The following is a 20,982-nucleotide window of genomic DNA, read 5'->3' as shown; positions in this document are numbered from 1 at the left end:
GGGTCCCCCACCCCACCCTGGGCAGGTTGTAGGTGGACAACAGAGAGATATCTGTCAAGTCTGGGAGCTTTTATATAAAGTGCAGAGTAGCTGTGAAAGACTTCTTTTGAGGTGTGAGACATATTTGATTCAAGCCATAAACCCAAAATGGAACGCACGAAAACAGTGAATATTCACTCTAAAAAGAAGGCAAAGCACTGCAGAGTATTGAAATGATGCTTTCCTGGGGGGCGTCAGCAGGGGATTAACTTTGCCCTTCCCAAACCAGATCACTCCTGCCTGTTTCACAGCCCCTGCAACGAATCCTACTTACTTCCCACCAAGCAGGAGACCTGCACACAATGCCCCAGAAGACTCAGTCTTGGTACAAGAAGAACAGCATCAACCTGCAGCCCAGGCTGCCCTGGCACCACTGATGGGTGGGAACGGGAATCCAGAGCTAAACAAAGGTTAGGGAGCAGGACTGTGGAAAAGGAGGGGATGCACTGCTGGGCACAGCCTGGTTTTCTCTGCAGGAGGCTGTTTGCAGCATCCCAAAACCTTCTTAAGGGCATGAGTCTCCTCAAGTATGCACAACAAATACACAAGTGGGGAAGATCCCTTTCTTCTGATCCAACACACCCTGGGGCTGTCCCCAGGTTTGCCTCTAAAAGCTGAAGTCAAAAGGGGCCAGGAGAGGTTAAGAATATTGTGAGGCTTTCTTCTGCCAGTTTGGCATATAGTGTCCTGCTGTAGCACAACCTGACCTTTTCCCATACTGCTCTCTCACTTTTGGCCTCAAACCTTTCTTTCCCAGTACCCTCAGCTCTGGCTCTGGTGTGGCAGAAAGGGCACACCCCGTGTTTATATGAACCCTCTGTCACCTGGAGGCAGCGACCAGATGTGTGTGTGGCACAGGAATTTCTCCTCCTGTCCTCCATGGGGTAGAAAAGCTCTAAAATTACACTTTGCTTATTCTTTTCTTCAGCTCGCAAAGCCAAAATAAACTTTGGGAAAGAAGTAGCTCAGAAGTAAAAACAGAATAATTGGAAAATACTTTTCTTTCTTTTAGCAAAACCAGTGTCAAGTATTATAAAAGCCCCTGGGCTCCATTGCTATGGGGTCAGAATAGCAGCTCAGGTCTCAAACCAGTTCTCTGGCTTTGACTCCAGACCCTTCCAACAGTGTCACACTCACAAGAGGTACAACTCAAGGCTGTTCAAAAGGCCAGCTCGAGACACCAGATGAGCCCCTCTACACCCTAAGAACAACTGAAGGCTTAAGAGAAAAGAAATAAAGGCTTGTTTCAAACCCCAGGACTTTCTAAGTCGAAGCAGCACCTGGTTGAAGTCACAACATCAGCAGCCCAGAGCAGATCCCGGGAGGAGCAGTGTCATGGGAGAACTGCACAGGACCCAAACCACCTCAGCTGGCAAATTAAATGACACCTAACAAACATATTTGAAGGTGTTGGCCATTTTTTGGATCATTTTTGCAAAGCTCAGCACATGGTCTTAAGAGAGTGTGAAATACCAGTAACTCATGCCAAAGTTCAGCCCGTGCTCAGGGGGAACTGGTTGTGTCTAGAAACCAGAAGGCACTCAAAGTGCCTGGCAGTGTCTCCTCCTGCAAAGTTTGGGACTTTTCCTGTTGATTCTCAGCTAAATACGGTGCTGCTCCCTGCACATTCCATCCTGAACGTGTTTGGGAATAACAGTACTTCCTACAAGAAATGGGAATTGCAGGGCTGGAACCCACCAGTTGTTTTGCTTCCCCAGCATTACATGGAATGGCAGTTTGTAGTAGGGCCATGATAATAATGTCCCACAGATCCACTGGAAGGAGTTTGTGTTGGTCAAACTCCAACTTCTTGTTCTGCAAAGGACTTTGGAGATAGAGCTACAATGTTATCAGTTATGCAAAGCAGGGGGCAGTGGGATGGATCTCTCTCTCTGGTGGCCAGGACTAGTTCAAAGTCTCAGCCAGAGTCTAGAGGAAGGGTCAGTGCCTCTGAAGGGAGTCCAGCAATATTCTGCCTGGGCAGGATCCCCTCTGGAAGGACTCTGTGGTGCTGTGAGATTATCTGGCCTCCCTGGAGTTACTGGGGGAACTCGAAGGGCTCATGGAAGAAGCCAGATACTCCAAAGGGGGAGTGATTCACTGATGCCAGACCATGAGCAATTTACTGAAATCCAGCAAAAAAGAGATGAGAGCTGAGAGGTGGGAGGCAGGAAAATCACTGTTTCATCCAGTTGAAAAGTTAAAGCCTAGTGTTTCTCTCTTTGTGAGATATGTTATCTCCCTTCCCTGCTGCGAATAATGCTTGTGCTGTGAGCCCACAGAGGGATTTCTGGCTTATCGGGTTCAAGGCAAAGGAGAAGATAGAGATTTGAAGAGCAGGAGGGGAAAGAAAACATACAGCTTTAATGTCAGAGCTTTGGAAATGGAGATCCTTATCTAAGCCTGTTTTCTCCTCTTCTTGATTATGTTACTTTGAATTTGGACAAGGAAACCAGCCTGGCCAACCTCACTTCTGGTTCTTTTCAGTTTCAATTTCTGAAAATTATATCATCATAGAGGTATACTCAGATACTCTCTGAGGACACTTGCATAGTCAGGAGACATTTCTTGGGCCAGGAGATGATGAGAGAGACCTTTATCCCTACTGTCATTAACAACCACTGTCATCTGCGACCTGACGAACCTTGCCACATCAGTGGTGTCCCAGACACCACTGCAGGTTCCCCTTGGAGCAACCACGAGGCCCACAAAGCCAGCAGCCCTTGGCTCAGTTCAGATCCAGTATTTGGGAACGGTGATTTGGGTATCACCAGGCTTTCAATTCCACAGTGGCGAATCAAAGAGCTGCTCCCCAGAGTTACTGTTTTCTCTTCTCCCATTGATTGAAATGTAACGTATGAGCTCACACCTCAAATTATTTCCCAAAGACCTCCTTCCACTTTTATAGGTGTGTAAAATCCTTTCAACACAGATCTGTTCTCCTAAATCTGCAATAATTCAGTAATAAAGTTGCCCCTAAACACAAGAAAAAAAGACCGCCAGCAGAAACATAGCTGCTTGGTGTCAGAAAGGAGATGAGTAAAGGACACTGGAAACAAACTGAGGGCATCTCCCAACTCCACTCTCACTGAACTGCACCAGTATAAATGCAAGCACTGTGTGGGCCCCCAAATTAGGAACTATTTACAAAACAAAAAGCTTGCCTCGAATGCATTGTGCCTGATATGAGCGCGTGAATAGCCTCGTCTAATGATGGTTGCTTCTTTATTTGGGTCAGGTCTTGCCGAGGAAGAGTTTTTCCAGAAACCAGTGCTAAGCATTGCAAAGGACCACGTTGTCCTCTCACCAGGAGACACCCTAAAAATAAAATGCAGGTAAGGATTGTCCCAGCACTGCTGGATTTCTGTCATTGTGTTCATTACCTTGGACCAGAACAGCTTCTGGGCAGGACAGAGCAGAGGGAACCAGGGCTGTTTGCCCTCACGTGCATTTCTGCGTGGAGGGAAATGGATGGGCTGTAACAGAGCAGGGGGAAAGTGTCAGGTCAGCATTCAGCCTGCCCAGATTCTTTGTGTTGAAAAGGGGCCCCGCAAAATCCTGAGTCAGCACACGGGGGAGCTTATGGGAGAGGGATGTGTCGTGCTTAAGGACATGACTGGAAAATCCTCTCTGCAAATAGGGGCAGATTCAGCTCCTCTGCTGCCAAAATCGTTCTTTTGTTCCCTGTCTATAAGGGAATGACAAACAAGAGCACCAGGGCATGCCATTATCTCTTTGCATACACACACACACACACACACACGTATATATACATATGAGCTTAAACTTCCTACCCTCAAATACCATCTAGCCCATAATATGACAGTTAAATAAGCAGCAGTCAGTATGTGTCCATTCAAAGACCTGACCTGTTTAAACAGATCACGTTCTTTAAATCAAAGATAACCAGGACTTGTGAAAAACCAAGCTGCTCATGTTGTAAATCATGGCGACTTTTCAGTCCTGGCACAACCAGCCATGCAAGGAAACAGCACAATTTTGGTAATGACATATGTTTAGAGGGAGAGGATCCTCTGGAAAGGGGAATATAGTGTTTGGTCACAGCTGACTGGCACCCACAGCACTCTGCTGTACCAGAACATCCATCAGCTGCTCGGTCACACAAAAGGCTGAGATGGACGTAGGTGTTACTTGTTCTGAGTGTGATTTTTACGCTAAACCATTGCCAGAGGTTGTTTATTAATTTTTCTTCTGAGAGTGTTGTAGGAGAGAAGCCTTAAGGTAACACAAACTATCACAGTTTCTCTCTGTCTCTCGCACACATTTTTACACCTTCTTGCAAGGTCCCCTTGACTGTAGCCACGACATGGAAGGTTCCATGAAGAAAAAGCAGTGGGAAGGTGAATCTGAGCTGTATGTTATCCTGACACATTTGTCCCCTCTGATTTTTGTCCCAGACTATTTAATTCTTTGTTACAGTGAAAGGTAAATTGACTCAGACTGTGTAAATTTCGGATGTCTTCTGGAGTGTAAGGTAATTTTTTTCCAAATACCTCCAGCTAGCCATGTGGCTTACAAGGTCAAAACAACCTTACAGTGGTATTTTTAGCTTGGCAAGCAAAAAACCACGATGGCAATAAAGTTTGAACAGTCCTTTAAAATCTAGATGCTGTACTTCATAAAACACACTGTGTGGGCACGAGGTCAGTGTTGAGCTCCAGGCCAACTAAATCAAGACTTTTCAGCAGTTCCCCATCCACTGCCTTTTTAATCTGGAGGAGCATCCTACTTTTCTAATATCACCAGATGAATAAATAGTTGAAGAAGTTATTAGCACTTCAGTCCCACGTTGCTTTATGGATGCAAAGCAATAAATCCACATGGCAGGTGTGAGAAACAGCAAGGTGTGTGAGTACAGGGCCAAGCTCACGTGGCACTGGGGCCCAGAGCACTCCAGCTCCTTGGCTCAGCTCACGCGAGAGCTGGGAACAGAAACTAAAGTGTGTTTTCTGCACTTTGAGTGCAAGATTCCCTGTATCATCCTGCCTGTCATCCTGCCTCCTCTGCCACACCAGCATCTGCACACTCACAGATTTGCTCCAAACTGACCCAGAGGAAGCTCTGGAATCCTTTGTATTCCAGGGGCACTGGGGCCGTGTGGGGCACGGCACAAGGCAGCAGACCAAGCAGGTCTGTGTGAACATCCCTTCTCCCTTAAACTCCATATATTTGAGGTTCTTGGCCAAGATTTCCTGATTTTTGGTAGCTTGGCCAAAGCTACTGCTGTGACTCCCCTCTGCCGGATGTGTGAAAATCCCAACGCGATAGCCAAAGTCTTCATCTTCTACCAGGATAAAACATGCAGAGGAAAAAGTGGGCAGATGTAAGGAAGTCCAGGCGTGTGAAATCCCAGCTGTGCTCTGCACAACCACAATTGCAGATTCCCAGCCCCGAGGGACACCAGACTGGGGGATGGAGAGAGGCAGGGACGTGCTGACATGCTGGGAGCTTCGTGTCTCCAAGTCAAGTGGTATTGTTCCATATTCTGGGTCAGGAGTCCCAGTTCTGGACAGTGGAATCTTTACATCACTAATGATGTCGGTGAGGTGGGGACAGAGCTTGGCAGGGACATCAAAAACTAACCCTGTGCTCGGAAGGACAAGAAGCTGCTCTGGCGGATGAGGTGGGGTTGGCCAAGTCACCACTGCATCCAAACACGAGGGTGAGGCTGTTCACCAGAGAGGATATGCACACTTTTCCCAGTGCTCTCCTTCAGCAAAGTGCTGGGAATAACCTCAAGAGTTCAGCCCCATGTCTCCTTACCTCCAGGAAGGCGTCAAAAGGATGGGCAGAAATGAGGGCCAAGAGGATGTTTGTTTAAGTGTCGCTGACTCTGCTGGCAAACACACTCCCACACTGCACCTCGTGTACCACTAAAGGGTCACTGGAGCAGAAAGAGGAGTTGGACTTCTTGGCTAACTGGAAATTTCACACAGCCTGCTTGTCAGATATTTATTAACATCTCGATCCTGAGTCAATGTGTCTAGACCGGATTTCTCCCTGGCAGCACTCAGCTGGGGAAATCCAGAGGTTCTTACTCCTTGATCAGCAAATGCCAGTGGGAATTCACTGAGGAGAAGGGTTGAGTCAATCCCCTGCCCTCTGGAAGAGTGGCTTCTCTCTGCAAACACAGACAGAACTCCCCCTCTGTCATACAAACATCTTCCCCAGAAAAGTCAACGAGTGATTACCCTTTAACCCACCAGTTTTCTAAGCACTAAATACCAGTCTGCTAAAATATAATCTTCATCTCAGAGGCCTGTGTAGCATCACAAGAGCCCTCAAAGTGCAGCCCAAGCCAAAGAGAGTTCCAAGAGCTCCCACTGCCATGGCGTGGCCTGATGCTTCCAGCCCAACAGGACCAGCACAGCCAGTACCTGTGACTGAGCTGACTTAAATCAGCCCAGAGCTCTGAGTCCTGCAGTAGGTGACACATGGGCCTGGTTTTGTGTTGTGAACTCCATGGAATTGCATTTGCCACGGGCTGCGCTCATGGATCCAACAGCAGAGGGGTCAGGTGGGTGGAATGGTACAACCTCTGCCCTGATGGCTTGGTGTTCTTGGCTGCTGAAAAGGTGAACAGGAAAAACTGTGTCCTGAGCAGATATTCCAAGATCCATGATCTGATTAGTGTCAGGCCCTTCACAGAAATCAAGACTGAGCCACTGCTGATTAAGCAAGAAAGGTGATGTGAAGTTACATAAATGTTCTTCTCTCTCCATGCAGCCTTAGTGTAACAAAATATACATTAATTTAGCTGTTAAAATATGCAAAGTCCTCAGCTTGGAAGAAACATATAATTTTATCTGATGCTTTCTAATGTTTGAAGTGGCTAAAATATAGTGTTATAAAAACAAACTTGTGTTCAGGCAGTTTGTTAGAAGAAAAGTTAAATTTTTCTCCAGGAGTTGACTTGATGCAGTTCCCACTATTTCAGGAATCTCCCCTGCTCCAAGGAAGAGTGTGTGGGGACCCACCTCAATCCCTTATGGGTGGAAAAGCAAACAGCTAGCAACCTTTACCATGCATTTGGAAATGAGCGGAATAGGAATGCTGGGAACAGCTGGCTGGCAGGAAGGTCAAACTTTGCTTGAAGTCCTGTTGACTTTTGGTGCATTGTGTTGCCAGGGGAGCCCCCTCTGTGAGCTGGGTGCTGAGGGGGGAGCACCAGGACAGCCCCCGGGTGCACAGGAGCAGCTGCCGCAATGGCACCGGGCAGAGCTGCTCCGCCCTCGTCATCAGGAGGCTGGTGGCCAACGACACCGGGTACCTCACCTGCGCCCACGACGGCCACCCGGCCCGGGAGGACCTCACGGCCAGGATCTATGTCTTTGTCCAAGGTAGGAACTGCATTTTTGCTTTTTGAATTATGGGGATTTGGTACCTCCAGCTGTGATCAATTGTGGGGCCTTTGCCAGGCAGAACCAGCCACCCAAGGGAGATGCTCTCCCAGATCCCACCTCCCCATTGGCACAAGCACTGAGCAAGCACCAGCTCTAGAATTCTGAAGAGGATGGATATATTTGGATTTTTGTGCCAGTTGTGTTCTCAGAGTCACAAATGTGAGAACCAGAGATTACCTGTCTTGCTCAATTCCAGGACTTGAAAGCAAGATTTTTCCATCTTGTTTTGTGTTCCAAGTAACCGATACACTGACTTCTTTAAACCTCTTTCCTTTTAAGACTAAATTCTTTAATCCTAAAGTGTTTGGCTGTCACAGTGCTCTTCCTAAGACTCATCCTGAATGTCCAAGTCCTGTCTCTTTCCCTTCCTCCCCAGGCATGAAACTCCCTGACAACATTCTTTGTAATTCCTCCCATCCCACACATTTGTATACTGCTTTGTCCTTCACATCTGGGAGACAAACTCAGCAAAGCTGGATGACTGCATTATACATATTCTATTGTAAAAAATGGCCCACTACTCATTTTTGTCCCCTTCGAGCTGCCTCTCCCCCATGTATCAGAATTACTGAGATCCAATAATAAATGGAAGCAGAAACTTCAGAGGAGGAACGTGGTCCTCTGTGACTAAGGGGCTGCAGCCTACTGAACAACCAGTTCAATAATGTGAATTTTTGTTAGAATATTGTCCCAAAATGCTAATTTTTTTTCCAGTCTACTTGACAAATGCATTACTAAACACTGAATCATCTTGGATCTTCCAAGATGAGATTGTGAATCCTCAGATAAGGGAGCTGACTTTTAGTATGTTGAATAGGGGCTGACATGAACTCCTCTGGTGCTGACTAGTCTTAGCCTTTGGTTCCCCACTTAGCATTTGTATTCCCCACAAATACTCATGGGAATGAATTAATTTAATTTTTCTAGTAAATGCTAAATTGTGGTTCTTTGAATATGCTTCCTGAAACAAATGCTCAAGAGACCATGAGTTTGTCTGATGGTATTTGAATAGCCCAGCAAAACCCACACTTACAGAAAACACAAGTATTTGCTGGGCAGCTTTGACCGTGTAATGATGGTCAAACCAACGCGAGGAGTGACTTCCATCCCCAGAGGACTGTGATGGGCCCACACTGCTAAATTCAGCTTCTGCACCACCAGGTGAACGAACACACCTGCTTGATTTATGTGGGTGACATTTTCCTGTCTCTTCACATCTGTTGAAAATAGTCCCTTTCTACCCTTATCCTGCTTTCCCAGCAAGTTTTCCTCTAACTGGAAAGTAGCTTCTTGGCATTACTTGTTAGCGCCTGAAGTAATTTTTTCTCTCCCTTTCTATTTCCTCTTTTTGTTTTTTTGGTGGTGCTCTGAGCCCTGGTTGCTTTATTCACCCTGGTTCTTGTGCTGAACTGTTTCCTTTTCACATCACACCCTCTCAGATGCCCCACACCTAACATTGTTAACCCAGCCCTGTGCCCACGCTCCAGGAAACGCTGTACTGAAAACTCAATTCTCTCCTGATTCAGTGCCCTGGCTGCCTACCCAGGCCTTGGTTACTCTGTGCAGGAGCACGTGCAGGAAATGTGATGGATCTTCTGGGACTGCCTGAGCTTCTCCTGAAGAAAACATCTCCAGTTATGAAATGCTCGCTGGTGAAGTGCTTTGGAACACAGCTAATCTAAAAAAATCTAAAAATATGGCAGGATGTCCTCCTGCTTGCCTGAGACCGCTGTGCCAAGGTCCCCCTGACAAACAGCACTATGTGGCTGTTTCTCTAAATCTCCCTCCAGGACTGTCCTCTCTCGGGTGCAATTTAATTGTGTCGTGCATCCTCCCTGCTCTAAAGCTCTTACTCAGATTCATGTGCTTTAAAAGGTATTGAGAGAAAGTGGGTGGAAAATGGTCCAGCTTGAACTGTGCACTCCTTGGGTGAGGACGTGAGAGAGGCAAGACAGCAGGGATCCCTCTGATCCCCGTCCTGCTCACCCACCCCAAGGCACAGCTCTGCCACAGCAGCTTAGTATGGAAGCTGCAAGTGCCTGCTGGGATCTGTCCTGCCAGGCTGAGGAAGCTGCTGAGGAAACTCCCATGAAATGGAGCTATTTATACCTCAGCATGGATGGTGTGCTCAGGGCATGCTCTTCCTCCCATTCAGTCCCTGTGTATATTTGTTGGAAGCCAGCAGGGGACAAGAAAACTGCTCAGTAGTGAGAGCTCTACGGGCTGTGGAGTTAAACAAGGCGTTCAGAACATACCTATGGTTTTCTCCAACATTTTAACACAACTCTTTAAGGAAATTGCTGCCTGGGCATCACTGAGAAACCCATCAGTTGTCTCCAAGTGTCCTCTGTGAGTGCCAGATGAGGGTGAGGTCCAGGGCACATCTCTCTGGACCTTTTGTGGAGACAGCAAGTGCTCAGCAGGGTGTTTGTGAGGCTGAGCCAGGCAGAGTGAGAAAATGTAGAGCCAGATCCTGAAGGCTGAAGAGTCCTCTGAGGTTACAAGCCGTTATTGCCAAAAAAGGCAGGGGAATGGTATTTTTTCCCTTTATTCCTGGCCTGCCACTTGACACTAAAATGAGAACATGATCGTATCGGAAGCCCTGCTTATTGGCTATTATTTCCTGTGCTTGCTGCTGTTTTTCCAGCCTCCCTGGTGCAGTTCCTCAGCTCTGTTGGGCTCTGGCACTCGGCAGCTCTCCCGCCGGTGCCATGGAGCCCTGACCCTGCACATCACTGGGATCAGGAGGGACCCAGAGGCAGCAGGGGCAGCTGCCAAGCCTCAGCTGCACCCTGACACTCAGCCACGAGGCACAACTCAGGATCTTAATGCTGAACAATTGTTCCTGAGGCCTTTTCTGCTTCCTGCTGCAGCTGCAAGTCCCAAGGATCATAATTAAAAAGGAAGACAACCCCCTTCTCCTGTTGCCCGTCTCCTTGCTGAAAATGCAGAGTAGCTCAGGGCTGCAACAGAAATAGTTGGGTGTTTTTAACTGCTTTAAGTTCAACGCAGCTCCAAGGGACAATCTCTGCAGGGAAAGGCAGTGTCTGGTCCAGCCCTGGGCAGGCAGAGCAGCCAGACAGCTCTCAGAGCACGGGGTGGGTGGGGGAAGCCCCCCCTCAGTGCACAGACACGATGTCCCTGCTGACCCAGCTCTCACAGGGCAGTGAGGACAAGCCTTTGGTGCCCACGGAGGAGCCACGTCAGGGTGTCCCACGTGGGTGGCAGGAGCCCACGTCAGGGTGTCTCAGGTGCTCGGCATCTCCACGGCAAATGCTGCCACAGCCACCCAGATGTGTCATCTGCTTCCATCTGCCTTCTGCAATCACCCAACCCAACAGACACCTCCCCGTGAGGAACACACTCCTTTATTCCAGCCTTTGGGATCCCTGTGACAAAGGAAAGGGCAGACTCTGTGAAAACACAGACAATGCTTCCATCAGTTTTCAGCTTTATTCTCACACTAAATCCATAGCACTGCACTGCACCAGCTACTAAGAAGAAAACTAACTCTATCTCAGATAAAACCAGGACAGCATCCACCACTTATTCCATATCATTTACATCATGCATGGTCCCACATTTTCCAACAGCCCATTGCCTTTCCTGTCTTCTAATATATATACAGATAGATACCATTCTCAGCTGAAACCAGGACAGTAGGGCACATATACAATTCAACATGGCTTAGAGAAGGAGGAAGAAAAGATAAATCAAGCAAAGATTCGTTCCACCTTCCCAAAGGGCTATCTCAGGCCCCAGTCTAGACAGGAGTCAGTATTTGCAGCTCTCAGCTATTTGAAATACTGTTACTGTCAGCAAAGAACTGTCTCACAGTGTGAGTCCTGGGGCTGTCAGCTGGAAGAGCTCCTGCCTCAGCCCACACGCTGCCTCAGCTCTGAGTTCCAGCCCCAAGCTCCGTGTCACAGTCAGGGCTTTGCTGCACCCTTTGTACCACTCCAGCAGGGCATCAGAGGAAGGAGCACGAGTCCTTTTGGTTCTGATTCCCTCCACCAGCAACTCGTCTGACTTTACTGCTGAGGTGACTGGAGCTGATCATATCTTGCCAAATAGTACCTGGAAAAGTTCACCCAGGTTTCCAAGCTGTGATTGCTGCCCATACCCCAAAAGCACTGCTTTGCTAGAGCTGTAGGACTAAAGGAGACACCTCCTCATTGCAGACATGGGGCCAGCAACACGCACCCTCTAGTCTAAAGCAGGGCTGTTATTCTCTTTCTTGAAATAATTCTGCCTGTAATAGGGCTGGTTCTCAAATAAGTACTTCAGAAACACAAGTCCCACCTCCTCTGACTATAGTTGTCACAAAAAGCTGTGTGTCAGCCCAGTACACCAGTGCTGGCTCCCACAAGGGTCCGAGCACAGCGGGGGAGATTCCCCAGCTCCTGTTGGTGCCTGTGCCTCACTCTCTGAACACAGAAACTGGGGAGCATTTTAACAGTCTCCCCACCTAGAGCCATCAGCTGCTGGTGTTTCACCACCTCAGTGCTACCATGAGTCAGGAACACGGCAGGTCTGAGGGAGCAATTTGCTTCCAGACATCTGGTTTTCAGCACTGATATTCACAGGAGCACAGTGCACCCCGAAGATACCCCTGCAGAGAATTTGAGTGCTAGCTCCTGTTAAAGATCATGTGGACACCACGAAGGCACCAGCACTGCCAGCCTGAGCCACAGTCCAATCCTGCCAGGAGTCCAGAGCAAAAGGACTGCAAATCAAATCTGAAGCAAGACAGACTCTATAGGGGAACACAAGTCCTGTTAAGGCCATTCTGAAGGAAAAAGAGGGTGCATCCCAGCAACTTGTCCTGCTGGTCAGCTCCAGAAACAAGGCATCCCCAGGGAAGGGCAGGAGCTCTCCCTTGCTACTGGAAAGAGTGAGGAGAGCTGGTACAAGTGCTGCATCAGGGCAGAGTGTCATATCAGCCACAGACTCTTCTGTATCGACCGGCACAGCCCAGAGATGTGAAACCTCATCGTCTCCACCCCCTCCCCACCAAGAGAAATCTAAAGAGGATGGAAGTGCATGGAAACACCCCTCACATGAGATCATATTTTGGTTCTGATAGTCTTTGAAGCTGATTTCTGCCTCCTTAATTCTCTTGAGAGTTCACAGAGATAATGCACATGTGAGAAGCAGAAATGCAGGGCCAGGCTGACAGCCTGGACTGGGCCTTGGTGTGCTTTCCCCAAGATATCCCAGGGGGAATAGGGTTGGAGCTGCATTTCTTCTTTCTTCCACGCTGGAGACACCGAGACAGCTACACTTGCTGCCAGACACTGAGCAAGCTGAGATAGGTAAAGGTTGCTCTGTCTGCTCAGAGGGAGCCCAGCAGATAAACTGGTGTCCCACATGGAGTGGTAGAAGCGCTTGGCACCACATCCCAGTTAACAGTGTCAGGGCCACACCACATGGAAATACAGGTTGTGCCACTGTGCAGGACCCTCTCTGTTGTTCCTCAAGGACTAAGGGCTGGATCCAAAGGAAAAGCAAGATGCTTTTAATTCTGAATCAAGACATCCAGTATCTTCAAATTGTATCCTAAGGGGTCTCTTAAGTGCAGCAGCCTTGTAAGATCCGATGTTGTGTGAGCAGCAGATGTTCCTGGTACTGTCAGTGACAGCTCTTGACAGCCCAGTAGGAGAATGTACCAATCCCCTCCTCACTGATGGAGAATTTCTAAATGAAAGCCCAACAGCCAAAATCACACACACTTCCCTCACTTCTTCCTTCCCATTCCTTATTCACTCAGGAGTTGCTGAGCCTTCCCCAAGGTCTGGCAGCAGCAGCTAATGTGGGAGACCTGCTCTTAATGGGACTCAACTAAGACCTGTTCTTAAAGGGACTTCAGGTAAAGCTAGGGAATATTTTCTACAAACTCAAAGCCTGCCTAAAATCTGGTGTGAGGAGTCAGAATTTATAAATTCTCCTGCTACCTGAGACATAATTCCAGCCAAAGCATGGAGAATTCTTTTTTGTGTTTTTTTTTTTTTTATACATAAATCTTTCCATTTTGCCTTTATTTGTTTGGCAGTGAGAAGCATTTTGCTTCTACAGTTTTCAAGTAACACTTTTGAAAGTAATATCTTTTTTCTCTACAAATATTCCTATGTTTCTTACAGTAATCTCCAGGGGAAGATTGCATTTCATTTGACCAAAACAGAATGCTTCATGTTGACTCAGAATGGCTTCTGGGGGTTTTGCATTCACTTTTGTTTTGCCTAAAGAGAAAATATTCTGCTTTCTGTTTAATCTAAACATTCCACCACCAATTCTTTTCATTGCTAAACTGAAAGGTCTTTTATTTTCAAAGATCCAGTTTCAAAACAAGTTCCTTTATAGGAGTTACTCCTGTACCTAAAGGACGCTTTGATGGGTTACCAGGGGAAATTCAGCAGACCGGGCAACTTCCCTGTGAAGCTTTCCAAAATGCTCTGACCGAAGTGTCACTTCACTGCTAATGCTCCCATTACTGTAAAGAACAGGTTATAAAACCTCCTCTTGGTGTTTTTGACCTTGATGAAGACAGACTTCATGGGGATTATGTCAAAACGTGAACTTAAAGAACCTGCAAAACTCTGCCCAGGCTTCCCAGTTTAGGTATGGCTGAACGAAGGGAATAAAGAGTGAGGGCAAGAGAATTATCTTTAGGTGGAACAAAGTGAGAAGTAAAATGAGACTGTTCAGGAATTACACGGACATGAAGAGCCGTGAATGACTTTCCTCAAAGGCCATTTAGTGCTTGTCATCTCTGTGGGCTGACAGACAGCACCTGAAGGGAGAGGCAATATCAGCTCCACTGCTTTAGGTGTGAGACAAATATCATGAGACAAATTGCTGTCACGGTGCAGGAAACGCGAGCAGAAACGAAAAACACCCCAAATCCTGTACAAAATCCTGTGTGTGTGTGTCTCAGGAGGATGTTTCAGACACAAGCAGGTGACAGAGTGCTGGAAAGTAAAGAGCTGTAGGAGAGACAGAATCTACAATACCCTGAGTGCCATGCTGAGGGGTTTTAGGTCCCTCAGCTTCACCAGGTGGCAGGACAGGGCTGTGGTCTCTCTGACAGTGGGGTTCAAATGGCAAGTGAGCTCGACAGAACAGAGCTGGGACTGTCCATCCTCCAGCCTGCTTTTGACTTCTGGGACAGCAGAATTGATGTTGCTGCTCTTCCTCTTTTTTTCAACACTGCACCACAACGCCAACACAGAGCTTTGCCTTTATCTTAAGGAACTGTGTCAAGTTTAGGCATTAACTTTTTTAAAATAAGAAATGCCAGTCTGTTGAATGCCTAGTGGTTTGGGATGTGCTGGAAAAAAAAGGTCCAGTAATTCTCAGCAGAATTTGTGTCTGACCTGACAGAAGTAGCAAATGGAAAGTGAGTCAGTACTGGACGTGCCTCTCCCTGGGCTGCCACATGTTCAAAATCCTCCAGTTTTCCAGCGTAAGTGGAGATGATGTTGCCCACAGGTGTTTGTGCTGAAAATCTGCAGAGTAGGTCCATCTCTGGTGGGAAGTTCTGTCCATCTGCACTAACCAGGAGCACTCTTTGCTGCATCAGAGGTGTTGTGCATGCACAGAAAAATAGTGCAGGACAGAAGGGCTGGATGTGGCACTCAGTGCTCTGGGTTGGGTGACAAGATGGGGATCATCTTGGGCTCGATGGTCTTGGAAGACTTTTTCAACCTTAATCATTCCGTGATAGAATTACAGCCTCCCTCCCTCCTGGCAGGCAGTTACCTGTACTGCAGGTAACTCTGAACACAGAGCACATGTCACCATGAGACAAGGCAGTCCTGCATCTGTGTCCCTGCTCTCCCTGTAGAGACTTGAGGGGAGAGCTGAGCATTCCCAGGAACTGCTGTTACACTGCTGAGCTAAAAGGGACCCTCCCAAAGCTCATCCCGAGCAGCAATTAATTTCCTCCTGGACAGAACAAGAATCTAAACATAAAGGGCTTCACTGCCTGAAGGAAAACAATGTTCTGTAGGCACTTGACCTTTGAGTTGCTTTTGTGAGCAGCGTTTGATTTCCCTGCCTGGCTGTCCCCAGGGCTGGACAGCAGGTCCCTTCCCTCCTCCATCCCCCTGCCACGGCTTCCTTGGCTTTGCTGTTTGTGTTCCCTCCCGAGCTGTGCTGGGTAAACAGTAACACCCTGGCCTGGCTGCAGCTTCCTGCAAACTTCCACTGACCTGGGGAGCTCGACAGCCAGTCTGACACAGAAGAGAAGGAGCCTTTCCCCTGCCTCTGAGCTGGGGCTGCAGCTGATAAATCCCTAATGGGCTTCATCTCTTGTCTTTCTCCACATATAATGAGCTCTGCAGCCCACAGTAAATCATTCTTTTTACTTATCCTATGGGAATTGATGGGTGTTTCTTTAGAGATAAGATTCCTAGGATATATCACCTTCCCAGCTCAGGAGGAACAGATGTACCAAGCTACGGGGAAATGCTCTATTTTCATGAAGTGTTTCTTCACTGGGAATTTTTCCCTTGGAGTTCAGTGCTGGTGACTGTGGAGAGGACAACACCTGCATCTCTCATGCCACAGCTCTCCAAATTGTACCAGTTGAGTGCAGTTGATTTATACCACCTGGAATTACATCTTCCTTAAGGCTGTTATCATTTTTAAAGAAAAGTGACCCTCTCCCTTTGGTTTCAAGAAGTTCAGTCTCTGAGAGACTTTTTTACAAGGAGTTAACTGACTGCTGATGAACTGAAGGTGGTGGACATGTTTGTAAAGCTGGCAGTGACACTCCCAGTGTTCCAGCAGATCATTTTTCCACGCCATGGTCAGTCTGAACTACTTAGGAGTTTCACGAAGGATCCGTTTTTTGTCTGCACAAACCATAACAGAGGTATCAGCTGGCACTTGATTAGTTCAGAATTTATTCTTTGTCATTTTGTTAAGCTCCAATGCTGAGCCACTTTACATTTGCTTATCTGTTAATGAACAGTCCAGCTGCTGGGAAAGGCTCTTTGCTCAGAGCCTCTCCTTCCCAGTATGCCTGGTCCTGCTCAGGAGGGGTTTTGGAGCAGCTGGAGCACGAGCAGCAGCAGGACACACCAGGTTTGCCTGTTCTCTGTGTGTTGGGGCTTTTAGTGCTTGATGACTGAGATACTTGAGAAGTTGTGGCTGCCCCATCCCTGGAAGTGTCCAAGGCCAGGCTGGATGGGGCTTGGAGCAACCTGGGATAGTGGAAGGTGTCCCTGCCCATTGCAGGGGGTGGCACTGGATAGTCTTTAAGGTCCCTTCCATCCCAAACCATTCTGAGATTCTGTGACATTGTTTTTTCCTTTTGCACAGAGTTTTACAATTAGGGAGGAAAATAAAGCCTCCCTGACCTCATGGACATACCCAGGTGCTTGACCTTCCCCTGCAGCTGCCTGTCCCTTTCACTCCAGGGTCACTCTCCACTGATGGCCAAAGTGCAGCCCTAAACCCTCCTGTTTAAGCTCTGATGTCAAGCCTGTAGTTGTGCAGCTGCCACAGCAGCAGGAGCTGCTCCACTCGCCCCTGCACACATCCCAGCCCAGGTATCCCAGCCCAGGTATCCCACCATGTTTAAGAGCCCCAGTATTGCAGATGAATACAGGTAGCCCTTTGGTAGACAGAGAACCCTCTTTAGGCTCAGGCTACAAACTGGATAAAGCCCTGACATAACACAAATTACAGCCTGCACAGGGCTCTAGGACACCCCACTTATTTAGGAAAGAGAAGGACCCATAAAATATAAAACCCTTTTCTTTTTTTTTTTTTTCAAAACACAGTGAGAATAAAGCCCATGAGACCTGACATCCACCAGCAATTAACAATTACAGTTCAAGCCATCCCTCCCTTTCCCCACCCAACCTTTATAACCAGAAACTGCCTTTTTTGAGAAATTTTATTCTGTTTTGACTAACGTATATCAATCATTGCACAGTTCAATACTTTCCAACACTTTAGGATTATTTAACATGTGCTTAGCTGCCTTTTTTTTTATGTTACTTTTGAAACAAACAGTGCTATTCTGAAATTCCCTCTAAAAATATTGGCACAAATATTTTTATATTCAGTGTTCCCATCTTTTCAGTCAAAATTTGACCCAGAACTGTGAACAGTTTGGGATCAAGAAGCTCCTTTTTTTCCAGCAAGTTTCCTCTTGGCTATACCCTTGTCCACACTGGCGCATTCGTTGTTCTCTCTTTTTCTCCACAGGACTAGAAATAATTGTGACTGCATTTCCCCTGACACTTTTTTGCACTCCTAGTGTTTGCTGCAAATACACAAAAATCTACTTTCTCTACTTTTTCCTATCACAAATAATCCAAGGATCTTCTATTAATAGTCCAGGGTCTTCCTTTAAGTAGAAAGTCCTTTCACCATATGCACAAGCTTTAAAATTGGCCATCAAAGCATTGTCACACTTGATACCTCCAAGTGTGGTTCAGCTAGAGAGCAGGACTGCAGAGGAACTGAGCAGCTCAGGGACAAACACTGAACACATTCTCATAATGTGACTCAACAGAAGAATTTAAGAGACCTGTTTGGGAAAGTGAACGAGACACTGGACTGAGTATAAATATTTCCTATTAGTTTTAGGGATTGGACCAACCCACAGAGTTGTGGTCTGGAGATTTGGTTTCTCAGCCCCAGGCTTGATTAGAACCAGCTCCTGCCTAACCAGAAAGTTCAGATAGGTATCTGAACTTCCTAAATGTGGGGACATTACAAGTCTAATTTTTTAATTCCAAAAATATCTCTCACCTATTGTTTCTTGCAATGCCCTTACTCCAAAGCACATGTCTTTTTATGGAGCAACCCAGTCACAATAAACCAATGGCTCGGAATAAAAGCTGGCATGAAAGGACAGTTTTAGAAAGCAGGGAAATCATCCAGGTTTCTGCTCTTTACCTGCTCTTTTACTGCCTCATGTTCAGTGCTCCTGATCAGCCCCTTGTCACAGCTGCCCACACTAGTCCCACATCTCTGGTACTTGCACAGTGCCCCAAGAGCCTTTTATAAAACATGGTCTTCACCGCATGTGTGGCCTCTGACACACATGAAGCTCCAACCAACGCTTGCCCTCATCATGATGGTATATTTTGTCTCCTAAGAATCCTACTGCCAGTTCTCAGAGCTAAAATTAGGCTCTCAAAACCACAAAAGGCAACAGTCCCACTCTCCTGTGTCAGTCTCTGTTGTCAGGCTTTGTGAATGAAACTGGTTTGGATTATGGAGCAAAGGAGCTCCAGCTCTGCACCGAGCTAATCCTTTGAAGGTTAATTCCAAGTGACAGCACTTACCCATTTCCATGACATTCCTCGAGCAAAGACTATTATGATCAGTCAGGAAACACACATTGATACCCCTGGATGACTGACAAGAGGGCTCCTAACACCCAGAAGTAGCACTGGCATCTTGATTTGGTAGTCCATGGAGTTTTTCATGTATTTACACAGAAATCTGTGCCATTCTGGGCAATTTTTGGATGGATATGGGGCTAGATCCCAAGCCATTGGTCCTTGGCTCTAATCCCGATGTGACACTGGCATTTACAAACAGGCAGGACATGCGTGGGTGTCCCGTCACACGCCCCAGTGAGCCCTTTGGGCAGTTTAACTGCTCAGATTGCAGTGCCCTCCCAGCAACTGAGCAGTAAATGAGCAGTTTTGCACATCAGTGTTCTTTTCCCTGCAGACTACAGGAATCCATTTGTGGAGATTCACCCGGAGCATCCCGAAATCATCTACCTTTTGGATGACAAGAAAACAGTAGTTGTCCCCTGCCGTGTCACCTCGCCAGACATCAGACCCAGGCTTATCCAGGTGAGTCCTTCAGAGAAGCTCAATTCAGAGGTCTGGGCTGCCAACACAGTGGGTAAAAACACAAATTAAGATGTATGAAGCTGGGTAAGTTTCAGAAAAAAACCAGCAAAGACACTGAAAATCCAGAAGCAGGGGCCTGGTCTTGCAGTGTTACTATTACACTGGGTACACAGGTGTTTGGGGGATTAGGCTGAGTTTTTCACATATATTTCTGATCTTGTGGCTTGGTGTTCCTCCATAAATTGGCAAAGGTAGGTGACAAAGCACTATTTTTCTTCAGAATTCTTTGTATAACACCTGGTTATTCGCTCTCTTGTGAAAGCTTCTCTCTTTTGTACCTTGAACTTCCTCAGAACAGTTGCCCATTTTTGTGTCATTTCATCAATTTAAACCAAGTCTCAGCCTTGGGAATAAGTGGCTGCAGCATCCACCCCTTTGGCAGCAGTTACACCTGAATGTCAAGGTTACAGAAATGTCTGTGGAGGCCAAGGCTGTTCTGGATAATAAAAATGGAAATTTAAGGTCTGGGGCTTCCTGAATTGATGGAGGTCTAGTCACTCGTCTGAAGGGCTTTAGAGTTTCTGTCCAGAGAAGCCTGACATGGAGTGAGGAACAGAACATAGGCCTCCTGGCTCCAGTCCTGCATTTTTCCTCCTAAGTTATGTGCCTTTCCATTCCCATTCCGGGCTGAACGCTCAAGCCATCCTGATGGGAACAAGAGCTCATCCCCTGTCCCGTTTCCAGCCTTCTGAGGGGCTATGGGAGATGGGGCTGTTCTGGACATGGTGTGAGAGCCGAGCACACGCAGAGAGGCTCGTGCTGTGCTGGGAGATGGGTCTGAGTACCTCTGCTCCTCTTAGCAGCTGGATGCCTCAGATGTCTCCTTCTCCTGGGAGACAGCACATGGAATCCCAGAGACTCCTGCTGAGACCCATGGCAGGCTTCCAGCAGACGTGCAGAGGGACAGCATGGGCCTTACTGCTGCAGCAGACCTCCATTTCTAAATTCTGTCAGCAGGGGTTAAAAGGGGGAAATAAGGCTCTTCTCCAGTTATAGCTTATCACTTTAGCCTGGATAAGTGTTATCACCTTCCCTCTCTGGCTACAAAAATGAAACATCCCCATCTTATTCCAGCCCGCTTCAAACAAATTCATGGCTGGAGAGTACTCTCAGTCACGTGAGACTCAGTGTGGCCTTGGAACTCCAACCTCCACATTTATTCCCTTATTTATGGGCAGTCCTGCTCTCCTTGCTTGCCAGCTAAATTCTCCCTGGTAATTTCAAACACAAACTGAAGCCCTTTATCTTGCTGCTAGAATGAAATCTCCACCGAAATCTCCCTTTTGAGTTGCACAGAAAACAGTCCCAAAAAGATTTTCCCCCTTCAAGGCAGAGCAGCTGGAGGGCAGGGCACAGACATAGATGCAGTTTTGGGCACCACAATATAAGAAAGATTTTAAGTTATTAGGGAGCGTCCAAAGGAGGGCAATGAAGATGGTGCAGGGCCTTGATCTGAAGCTGTGTGAGGACACTGAGGGCACTTGGTGTGTTCAGCTGGAGCAGAGGAGACTGAGGGGAGACCTCACTGCAGGTACAACTGCCTGGGCAGGGGCAGAGGAGGGGCAGGGACTGAGCTCTGCTCTGAGGGGACCAGGGACAGGACTCGATCATCCTCGTGGGTCCCTTCCAGC

General features: G+C 47.3%; 1 protein-coding gene across 1 annotated transcript in view; it reads left to right on the top strand.

Annotated features, from left to right (window-relative positions):
- Positions 1 to 13,290: 13,290 nt before the first annotated feature.
- LOC103763062 (vascular endothelial growth factor receptor kdr-like) overlaps positions 13,291 to 20,982 on the top strand; it is an 85,832-nt gene continuing 78,140 nt past the window's right edge. Inside the window, exons 1-2 of the mRNA XM_018083295.2 lie at positions 13,291 to 13,332; positions 19,164 to 19,291. The gene's annotated coding sequence lies outside the window, so the exon portion shown is untranslated. The remainder of the gene's footprint in view (positions 13,333 to 19,163; positions 19,292 to 20,982) is intronic.

Source organism: Manacus vitellinus, unplaced genomic scaffold (genome assembly GCF_001715985.3).
Source record: "Manacus vitellinus isolate BGI_N305 unplaced genomic scaffold, ASM171598v3 scaffold_62_pilon, whole genome shotgun sequence".
In the NCBI taxonomy this organism is placed as follows: domain Eukaryota; kingdom Metazoa; phylum Chordata; class Aves; order Passeriformes; family Pipridae; genus Manacus; species Manacus vitellinus.
Note: the sequence above shows the minus strand (reverse complement) of the source record. Positions and strands in the feature narration are given on the sequence as shown.